Genomic DNA, 12,060 nt, shown 5'->3' on the forward strand with positions numbered 1-12,060 from the left:
GTTGCAGTGGAAGACACGACTTGACTTTCACTTGTAGATACGATAGCACAGGATACAGGGTACAGGCAGCGGGAATGGGTAACACTGGGAACTGGAAATCACTGGGAGACCTTTTGCAAGACAAACTAGGGTATACAACAACGCAAGGAACCAATGGGCAGGGCCCCTTATTATAGTCCAGCAGCCATTTGGGCTGATAATTGATGTTATACATCTGGACGTGTACTGGCCCTTTAAGGCCGTGCACGCGCAGGCGCGCGCGTCCTGCGGGAAACAGTCCAAGGACCCGGAAGAGAGTGCCGGCGTCTCCCTGGAGGGAGCGGACGCCGAGAAGAGAGATCTCCATGGCCGGGATCGTCAAGGGGTAAGTCTGAACGACGACCCCCGGCCATAGACGTAACAGTATCCCCCCTCTTACGCCTCCTCTTCTTGGGACCAGAGCGGGAAAGAAATTTCTTCACGAGGACAGGAGCATCGATGTTCTCCTCTGGCTCCCAAGACCTCTCCTCTGGACCAAATCCCCTCCAATCCACCCAGTAAAACGTCCTGCCTCCTACTTTCTTGGTGGCCAGGATCTCCCTCACTTCGAAAGTTCCGGATGAACCGCAAGGAGCCACTGCGGAACTAGGAGTCCTGGAGTAGCGGTTCAGAACCACGGGTTTCAGCAAGGAGACGTGGAAGGAGTTAGGGATCTTGAGGGTAGGAGGCAGTCGAAGCTTGTACGACACAGGATTGATCTGTAGTGGACTCTCGAAGGGTCCAAGGACCCTGGGAGAAAATTTGCAAGATGGCACCCTGAGCCGGATATGCCTGGAAGACAGCCAGACCTTTGTACCTGGAAGAAACTGGGGAGGTTCTCGTCTTCTAGTGTCTGCCTTTCTCTTCATGCAGTCCACTGCCAGCAGAATAGAAGATCGTTTCTGCTGCCATATTTGCAGAAAGTTCCTGAAGGTAGAGTCGGCTGCAGGCACCTGAGACATAGTAGGTCCTGGCAGGGGTATTCGAGGATGTTGGCCGTAGACTATGAAGAACGGACTGTTGGTGGTGGAATCACTGGTATGGTTATTATAAGAGAACTCCGCCCACGGGAGCAGCTGCACCCAGTCATCATGTCTTCTGGAGACAAAGTGCCGCAGGTAGTTCTCCATAATTTGGGTAATCCTCTCAACTTGTCCATTGGACTGAGGGTGGTAAGCTGAGGAGAAGTCCAACTTTACACCGAGTAGGCCGCAGAGTGCTCTCCAGAACTTTGAGGTGAACTGGACCCCTCGATCTGAGACAATATGCAGGGGTAATCCGTGCAGATGGAAGATGTGTTGCATGAAGAGATCAGCCAGTCGAGCGGCAGAAGGCAGACCAGTCAGAGGAACAAAATGAGCCATTTTAGAAAAACGATCCACCACCACCCAGATCACACTGCATCCTGCAGAGAGAGGCAGATCTGTAACAAAATCAATAGCAATATGCCACCAGAGGGCATCGGGCACAGGCAGTGGTTGGAGCAGACCGGCTGGTCTGGAATGGGCAACTTTGTTGGCTGCACACACCGTACAGGAGGAGACAAAGTCCATGACGTCTTTGGGCAGCGTGGGCCACCAGAACTGACGGGCAATTAGGTCTCGGGTCTTACGGGCACCCGCGTGTCCTGCCAGCTTGGAACTGTGACCCCCGCGAAGAATTCTTCCTCTGTCGGCCAGCCTTACAAAAGTTTTTCCTGGAGGAATGTCTCTAACCTGCAGAGGGTTAACAGAGTAGATGCAGGAAGGATCGATAATATTCTGTGGGGACTCCACAGTATCCTCTGTCTCAAATGACCTAGACAAGGCATCGGCCCTCACATTCTTGTCGACAGGTCGGTAGTGGAGTTCGAACCGGAACCGTGCAAAAAACAATGACCATCTAGCTTGACGAGGGTTCTGCCGTTGAGCCGTCTGTAGGTAGGTCAAGTTCTTGTGGTCCGTGAAGACCAGGATAGGATGAGCTGCGCCCTCCAGTAGATGTCTCCACTCCTGCAGGGCCAGCTTGATTGCAAGTAACTCCCGATCTCCAATCGAGTAGTTGCGCTCTGCAGAAGAAAACAGCTTGGAACAAGCTCTGTGGCTTGAAACAACAAGTGGTTTGTATATCAAGTGGAGTTCCAAAAACCGGATTGATTTACTGTGTTGTGTGGGACAAAGTGGGGGGCCATTGTATGTGATATATGTATTGATTGCTTGCTTGCTACAAAGTTTGCAAAAGTGACATTATTTAAAACCATTTTTCCCTTGCAGTTTCCTTCCTGAGTAGCTGAGTAAGGGGGAGGGGTTAGCTGCTACCAGGTGCTATAAATCAGGCCTCACTACTCTGTAGAGCCTGCTCTGTGGCTTGAAACAACAAGTGGTTTGTATATCAAGTGGAGTTCCAAAAACCGGAGTTCAAAAGAGGAGTTAAAGTCCCAGTAAGTACTCTTTTACTTCTTTTTCTTTTTGATTAACACCTGTTCGCTGTTTTTTTGTAACTTGGATAATGGATAGCAAGATTGGAGGTTTTCTTCAGTGCACAGTTTGTCATATGTATGCACGACTGGAGCCGGAGTTCCAGGGTGAATATCTCTGTGGCAGATGTGAGCATGTTGTTCACCTGGAAGCTCGTATTAGAGATCTGGAGGAGCAGAATGCAACACTGAGGAGGATAGACAATTTTGAGCGGAGCTTGCTGCTCACAGAGCATGCAGTTAGTGGGTTAGAACTGGAGGGTGAAGACATGGGTGAGCAGGATCAGGTAAGTAGCTGGGTTAATGTAGTTAGGGGCAGTAGAAAGGGGTCAAAGAAAAGGAAGGCCGGTCCGGTTTCTGACATTCCAGGCAAAATTGCCAAGTTGGGTGATGATGCGAGGGTGTCAGTCTCAGAAATGGCAGCCCTAGTGGATACTGATCTCCCTAACAGCCGGGAGAACAGCCCAGCTAGTAGTCGGCGGGATGGTAATGCAGGTAAGCCAAGACAATTGATAGTCGTAGGGGATTCTATAATCAGGAAGACGGATAGAATAATTTGTCGCCAAGACCACCTCAACCGAATGGTTTGCTGTCTCCCTGGTGCCAGGGTTCGGCATGTGGTGGAACGGGTGGACAAATTGCTGGGAGGGGCTGGTGATGATCCAGCTGTCGTGGTCCATGTCGGTACCAACGACAGAATAAATGGTAGGTGGAGGAGCCTTAAGAATAATTTTAAAGAACTAGGCTACAAACTGAAGGGAAGGACCTCCAAAGTAGTATTCTCAGGAATACTGCCTGTGCCATGCGCATCACAGGAAAGACAGCGGGAGCTCAGGGAGTTAAATGCATGGCTGAAGTCTTGGTGTAGAGGAGAAGGATTTGGGTTCCTAGAGCACTGGGCTGACTTTTCATTGGGGTACAAACTGTATTCTGCAGATGATTTGCACCTAAATGGAAGGGGGTCCGCTGTGCTGGGGGAGAGAATTCTAGCTGGGGTGGCAGAGTATTTAAACTAGGGCTGAGGAGGGAGGTCAATGTAGAAAAAAAAGGGGTAGCCAGGTTAGAGAGGGGTCAGACTATATTGGTGGGGGGAGAAACAGAATGTGGGGAGAGGACTAGACAACAAGATAAGGAGATCCTTTCGTTACAAAACATCAGTGTAAATAAAAAGGCCCGATTAATGTCAAATCACATTTCTGATAATAAAAGTGAAAAACTGACAGGCAAGTTAAAGTGTATGTTCACAAATGCCAGAAGTCTAGCAAGCAAAATGGGGGAGCTGGAGGCCTTGATACTGGAAGAAAATATAGATATAGTTGGTGTTGCTGAAACATGGCTGGACTCTTCACATGACTGGGCTGTAAATCTACAGGGTTTTACACTTTTTCGGAAAGACAGGACAAATAGGAAAGGTGGTGGTGTATGTCTGTATGTGAGAAATGATATGAAGGCGAGTGTGAAAGAGACAATAGTGGGTGAATACTGTGAGGAGGTTGAAACCTTGTGGGTGGAACTAGAAAGGGAGGTAAACACTGAAAAAATTACTTTTGGTGTAATCTATAGACCCCCCAATATAACTGAGGAGATGGAAGGTCAGATATATAAACAGATGGAGCAGGCTGCACAGGCGGGTACTGTAGTGATAATGGGAGATTTTAATTTCCGGGATATTAATTGGTGTCATGGTTCGGCTTCAACTGCAAAGGGGAGACATTTCCTCAACCTGTTGCAGGAAAATTTTATGGGCCAGTTTGTGGAAGACCCGACTAGAGGTGAAGCTCTGTTGGATCTGGTCATTTCTAATAATGCAGATCTTGTTGGGAATGTCAATGTTCGTGAAAACCTCGGTAACAGTGATCATAATATAGTTGCATTTTACCTATACTGTAAAAAACAAACGCAGGCTGGGAGGGCAAAAACATTTAATTTTAAGAAAGCCAATTTCCCTAGGATGAGGGCGGCAATTCAGGATATAGACTGGGAAGAACTAATGTCAAATAATGGAACAAATGATAAATGGGAGATTTTCAAATCTACTTTGAGTTATTATAGTGCAAAATGTATTCCTATAGGTAACAAGTATAAACGACTCAAATTAAACCCCACATGGCTTACACCTTCTGTGAAAGGGGCAATACATGACAAAAAAAGGGCATTTAAAAAATACAAATCTGAGGGTACATCTGCAGCCTTTGTAAAATATAAAGAGCTTAATAAAATCTGTAAAAATGTAATAAAATTAGCAAAAATACAAAATGAAAGGCAGGTGGCCAAGGATAGTAAAACAAATCCTAAAAAATTCTTCAAGCATATAAATGCTAAAAAGCCAAGGTCTGAACATGTAGGACCCCTAGATAGTGGTAATGGGGAGTTGATCACAGGGGATCAAGAGAAGGCAGAGTTACTAAATGGGTTCTTTAGCTCTGTATATACAACTGAAGAAAGAGCAGCTGATGTAGCCGGTGCCAGTGCTGTTAATATATCAGTTGATATACTGAATTGGATGAATGTAGAGATGGTCCAAGCTATATTAAATAAAATAAATGTGCACAAGGCCCCGGGACCAGATGGGTTACACCCTAGAGTTCTTAAAGAGCTTAGTTCAGTTATTTCTGTCCCCCTTTTCATAATATTCAGAGAATCTCTAGTGACTGGTATAGTGCCAAGGGACTGGCGCAGGGCAAATGTGGTGCCTATTTTCAAAAAGGGCTCTAGGTCTTCCCCAGGTAATTATAGACCAGTAAGCTTAACATCCATCGTGGGGAAAATGTTTGAGGGGCTATTGAGGGACTATATACAGGATTATGTGACAATAAATAGTATTATAAGTGACAGCCAGCACGGTTTTACTAAGGACAGAAGTTGTCAAACTAACCTAATCTGTTTTTATGAAGAGGTGAGCAGAAGTCTAGACAGAGGGGCCGCTGTGGATTTAGTGTTTTTGGACTTTGCTAAGGCATTTGACACTGTCCCTCATAGACGCCTAATGGGTAAATTAAGGACTATAGGTTTAGAAAATATAGTTTGTAATTGGATTGAGAATTGGCTCAAGGACCGTATCCAGAGAGTTGTGGTCAATGATTCCTTCTCTGAATGGTCACCGGTTATAAGTGGTGTACCCCAGGGTTCAGTGCTGGGACCACTATTATTCAACTTATTTATTAATGATATAGAGGATGGGATTAATAGCACTATTTCTATTTTTGCAGATGACACCAAGCTATGTAATATAGTTCAGACTATGGAAGATGTTCATGAATTACAGGCAGATTTAAACAAACTAAGTGTTTGGGCGTCCACTTGGCAGATGAAGTTTAATGTAGATAAATGTAAAGTTATGCATCTGGGTACCAACAACCTGCATGCATCATATGTCCTAGGGGGAGCTACACTGGCGGATTCACTTGTTGAGAAGGATCTGGGTGTACTTGTAAATCATAAACTCAATAACAGCATGCAGTGTCAATCAGCTGCTTCAAAGGCCAGCAGGATATTGTCGTGTATTAAAAGAGGCATGGACTCGCGGGACAGGGATGTAATATTACCACTTTACAAAGCATTAGTGAGGCCTCATCTAGAATATGCAGTCCAGTTCTGGGCTCCAGTTCATAGAAAGGATGCCCTGGAGTTGGAAAAAATACAAAGAAGAGCAACGAAGCTAATTAGGGGCATGGAGAATTTAAGTTATGAGGAAAGATTGAAAGAATTAAACCTATTTAGCCTTGAAAAAAGACGACTAAGGGGGGACATGATTAACTTATATAAATATATTAATGGCACATACAAAAAATATGGTGAAATCCTGTTCCTTGTAAAACCCCCTCAAAAAACAAGGGGGCACTCCCTCCGTCTGGAGAAAAAAAGGTTCAAGCTGCAGAGGCGACAAGGCTTCTTTACAGTGAGAACTGTGAATCTATGGAATAGTCTACCGCAGGAGCTGGTCACAGCAGGGACAGTAGATGGCTTTAAAAAAGGGTTAGATAATTTCCTAGAACAAAAAAATATTAGCTCCTATGTGTAGAAATTTTTCCTTCCCTTTTCCCTTCCCTTGGTTGAACTTGATGGACGTGTGCCTTTTTTCAGCCGTACTAACTATGTAACTATGTAACTATGTAACTATGAGTAGTAACCACATACCACCGTCTTGCCTTTCGAACCCCTCTGGAACAATAGTGCACCGGCACCAACAGAGGAGGCGTCCACCTCTAATGAAAACTGTAGGGATACATCAGGATGGTGCAGAAAGGAGGCAGACGTGAAGGCCTTTTTTAAGGTTTCAAATGCCACTTCTGCCTCTGGAGTCCATACCTTGGCATTCATACCCTTCTTAGTGAGGGTGGAGATGGGGGCTGTCAAAGAAGAGAAGTTGGGAATGAACAGTCTGTAGAAGTTGGCGAATCCCAGGAAGCGTTGTATGGCCCTTAAGCCTTGGGGACGTGGCCACTCCAGGACAGCCTTGACCTTTTCAGGGACCATCTCGAGACCCTGATCAGAGATGATATAGCCCAGGAAGGGTACAGAATTCTCTTGGAACTCGCACTTCTCCAATTTGGCATAAAGATGATTCTCCCTTAATCTAAGCAACACCTGGTGAACATGGCCCTGATGAGTCACAAGATCTGGGGAAAAAATCAAGATATCATCGAGATACACCACAACACAGACATAGAGGAGATCATGAAAAATGTCATTCACAAATTCTTGGAATACTGCGGGAGCGTTACACAGGCCGAAGGGCATGATTAAATATTCGTAGTGTCAATCACGTGTGTTAAATTCAGTCTTCCACTCGTCTCCCTGACAGATCCGGATTAGATTGTAAGCCCCCCGCAGGTCAAGCTTGGAAAAAAAATTTGCCCCCGTATACGATCAAAGAGCTCCGAAATCAACGGCAAAGGGTACCTGTTCTTCACCGTGATCTGATTGAGACCTCGGTAGTCAATGCAGGGTCGAAGGGATCCATCCTTCTTTTTGGCAAAGAAAAACCCGGCTCCGGCCGGGGATGAAGACTTTCGTATGAAGCCCCTCTCCAGATTCTCTTTAATGTAGGCCGACATAGACTGGGTCTCTGGCAAGGAGAGAGGGTATACTCTACCTCGAGGAGGGGACGAATGAGGAACCAAGTCGATAGGACAATCGTATTCTCGATGTGGTGCCAATATCTCTGCCTCCTTTTTGTTGATGACGTCAGCGAACTGAGTGTAACAAGGAGGCAACCCTGCCAATGACTGATGCGGAGAAGGCTGGAATGGATGGACATGACCCAGACAGTGGTCTAGACACTTGGAACCCCACTGGAGAACCTCTCCGGAGTTCCAATCCAGGACTGGGGCGTAAAGACGGAGCCAAGGCAAACCCAGCAGCACGGGGTTGACGGACTTGGACAGGACATACAGGGAGATAAGCTCAGGATGAAGAGCTCCCACTTGGAGTCTCAATGGCTTGGTCACAAACAATACTGGGTCAGGCAAAGGCAGTCCATCTACGGAGGCAACGATCAACAGTCTCTCCAGCAAAACAGTAGGCAATTGAAGAAGATCCACAAGGTCTTGACAGATGAAATTTGCTGCGGAACCAGAGTCCAGGTAGGTAGAGACTAGATGAGGACTCTAGTCAGCGACGATGATCACAGGAATAAACAGCTTGGACAAGAGTTCTCTATTTAGTGCAGTAGCGCCCAGGGTTGTCTCTCCAACCAATCCAAGGCATTGCGGTTTCTTGGGCCTCTGGAAACACAAACGCACGACATGGCCAGTGAGGCCGCACTATAGGCAGAGTCCAATGGTGCGCCTGCGCTGTTTTTCTTGATCGGAGAGTTTAAGCCGATCCACCTGCATCGAAACCTCGGACACAGCAGAAGAACAAGGCAAGAGGGGTTGCTGGAAGTTGGGCGCCAGTCTAGGAAGCCGTTTCTCCTGTAGAATCTCTTGGGATCTCTCTCTGAGCCTTATGTCCACACGGGTAGCCAGTAGAATCAGGTCGTCCAGAGCAGCTGGGAGATCTCGAGCTCCTAGTTCGTCCTTGATCTTAGGCGATAGACCATGCCAGAAGGATGCTACCAAGGCCTCATTGTTCCAGGACAATTCTCCTGCCAGAGTACAGAACTGGATGGTGTATTCGCCTACGGAGGCGTCCTCCTGACGCATTTTAAAAATAGCAGTGGCTGCCGATGAGACTCGTCCAGGCTCCTCAAATATGGAACGGAACAACCGCACAAACCCCTGGAAGTCTCGGGTCTCGGATCCTGTCGTTCCCAGATTGGATTCGCCCATGCCAGGGCCTTGCTGGCGAGTAGGGATATAATGAAGGCGATCCTGGCTCCATCCGAAGGAAATGCTCGGGCGTGCAGAGTGAAGTGGATTTGGCATAGATTCAGAAACCCCCTGCACGAACTTGCGTCTCCATGGAACCGAGGTGGAAATGGCAGCGAGAACTGAGAGTCCGAACTGGGGCTGCCAGGAGGTGTAGCAGGAGGACGGAAGTAACTAGCGCACCTAGATGCTGTGCCATTGAGTCTACTGCCACAAAGAGTTGTCGTGATTGCAGATCCTTCAGGTCCGCCTGCATGGCTTGGGAGGATGACAGGCTCTTGACTTGGCCAGCGGGGTCCATGGCCTGAGCGTACTGTCACGCACGTGGTGTGGACCCACTGGGCCGTACCGCGTAGTGGGGTAGCAGCTGGCCAACGAGGTACAAAGCAATGTGTATAGTTCAAAACGGGTACCTGAGGCAAATGTAGACAGTAGCGGACGCAGGACTTAACTTTCACAGCAGGTGACACCGTGGATGCAGAGGAAGACACGACTTGACTTTCACTTGTAGATACAATAGCACAGGTTACAGGGTACAGGCAGCAGGAACGAGTAAAACTGGGAACTGGAAAACACTGGGAGACCTTTTGCAAGACAAACTAGGGTATACAACAACGCTCAGGCAAGGAACCAGTGCGCAGGGCCCCTTATTATAGTCCAGCAGCCATTTGGGCTGATAATTGATGTTAGACAGCTGGACGCGTACTGGCCCTTTAAGGCCGTGCAAGCGCGGGCGCGCGCGCCCTGCGGGAAACAGTCCGAGGACCCGGAAGAGAGTGCCGGCGTCTCCCTGGAGGGAGCGGACGCCGAGAAGAGAGATGTCTATGGCCGGGATCGTCAAGGGGTAAGTCTGAACGACGACCCCCGGCCATAGACGTAACAGTGATTAACAGCTCGGGTCTAACATGGGGAAACGTTTTTCCACAACTATTGTCACAGTTTTCTTCCTACATTGACTGCTTCTAAAACTGTGGAAATAATCTTGTAACATATTAACCTCTTGCCACATAAGCACGTACAATTACGTTGTGGCCGCGAGTGTCTTAGCGCTTTCCCACGTAACTGTATGTGATGGTGCGAGCTCAGAGGCTAAGCCCTCTCCATCACCAGCGGGTTTCAGTTGTATATTACAGCTGACACTCTACTATAATGGTACCAATGAAAACTACAGATTGTCCCGTAAAAATAAGCCCTCACACAGATCCATCGCCGAAAAAATAAAAAAAGTTATGTATCTCAGAATATGGCGACACATAAGAGTGTGTTCCAAAAGGGGATAGTATCGGGCACCATTTATCAGTGTGATACTGGCCACACATCTATGGATTATTTATTTACCTCATTATTATACTACCTAATTATGCACTGATTTACACTGCCCAGCTAACATATGCCCCCACATTATAAAATGAGCAAAATCTGCACTCCAAAATCCCTCCATACTGGGCCCTACAGTGTGCCCTGTAGATAACGCCACACAGCCACCCCTGTAGGTAACGCTATACAGCCCCCTGTAAACAGCACCACACAACCCCCCTGCGGGTAACGCCATACAGCCCCCTCTGTAGGTAACGCTATACAGACCCCCCTGTAGGTAACGCTATACAGCCCCCCTTTAGATAGCGCCATACAGCCCCACCTGTAGGTGACGCCATACAGCCCCCCCTGTAGGTAACGCCATACAGCCCCCCGTAGGTAACGCTATACAGCCCCCCTGTAGATAGCGCCATACAGCCCCCTCTGTAGATAGCGCCATACAGCCCCCTCTGTAGATAGCGCCATACAGCCCCCTGTAGATAACGCCATACAGCCCACCTGTAAATAACGCCATACAGCCCCCTCTGTAGATAACGCCATACAGCCCCCTGTAGATAACGCCATACAGCCCCCCTGTAGATAATGCCATACAGTCCCCCTATAGATAGCGCCATACAGCCCCCCCTGTAGGTAACGCCATACAGCCCCCTCTGTAGATAACGCCATACACCCCCTCTGTAGATATTGCCATACAGCCCCCCTGTAGATAACGCCATACAGCCCTCCCCCTGTAGGTAACGCTATGGATAGGGGATACATTTATTTTGTAGGAACAACCCCTTTAATGGCAGAGCGGGGAGATACCTCCCTGCTCTGCCGTAGTGTTCAGTGGCGTCGCGCTGTAGTAGCCATAGCGGCAGCTAGTGGAGCCTCCGGCAATGGTGGGGGCCCGTGCCGGCAGGCGACACGGGCCCCCTCATGCCGTGGGCCCCGTAGCAGCCGATACGGCTGCTACAGCGGTAGTTACGCCACTGATTACCATACCCGGAAGAACTTGCTTAACAATTTATAAACTATTTTTCTTCAGTGGCACAATTTGGGCAAAACATATTATACACTAAATTGGCATATCAGTGAAAAATGTAAATGTTCAATTTGCACCATCTGCTGCACACTAATTTCTAATGAAAAAACACCTGTGGGTTTAATAATAACTAAGTTCATAACTTAGATGTGATCGATCACAGATGGATCCTATGTGTCAGAGACACGCAGGACTCGCTGTCACCGAAGCCATCAGTCCAGCTGCTCCGATAGATTCGGGTATCAGCACAGAATACAGCCTCTATGCGTCGAGGATGTATAGTTGCTCTATACACTATAATACATTGTTTTGGTAAAATAAAAAAAGTCTTCACATATTTCCATAGCCTTTAATTTTAGATGGTTGTCAATTATGACAATGTGGGCAAAAGTACATTAATAAGTCTATTTTTTTTTTTTTACTTTTTGTAATAGAACTTGGAAAACCTCATTAATTTTTTATAATGCTAAACTTTTATTATGGTATGAACCTATACAATATCATATACTTCTAGCCAGGAGTGAAACCAGAATTGGAATCTAGGGGGCACGGTGAAGTTTGCTTTTTTTTATCATGTCCCTCGCTAATCACTTAAAGAGGATCTGTCACCTATCTTAACATATTTATTTTAGTACATGCTTATATTCCCCATGAAATAACAACTCTGGAACATAATTTCGAAGAACATTGCGTTTTGTCACTCCCCTTAGGAATTTATGAATAAATTGACAACTGGGTGTTACTATTCCGCTTGTCAAAGGGATGTGTCCCTACACAGTCTCACTCTGTCAGCCCTGATTGGACTTTGTCAATAGAGTAATGCCGCATCCGTAAAAGTCCAAACTTTTACAAAATAACATTATTTAACCAGCACGGTGAACGTCGTAAAAAAAAATGCCAAAATCGCTGTTTTTGGTCACCTCATCTCCCTCAAA

The sequence above is a fragment of the Rhinoderma darwinii genome, chromosome 1 (assembly GCF_050947455.1).
Source record: "Rhinoderma darwinii isolate aRhiDar2 chromosome 1, aRhiDar2.hap1, whole genome shotgun sequence".
NCBI classification, from domain to species: domain Eukaryota; kingdom Metazoa; phylum Chordata; class Amphibia; order Anura; family Rhinodermatidae; genus Rhinoderma; species Rhinoderma darwinii.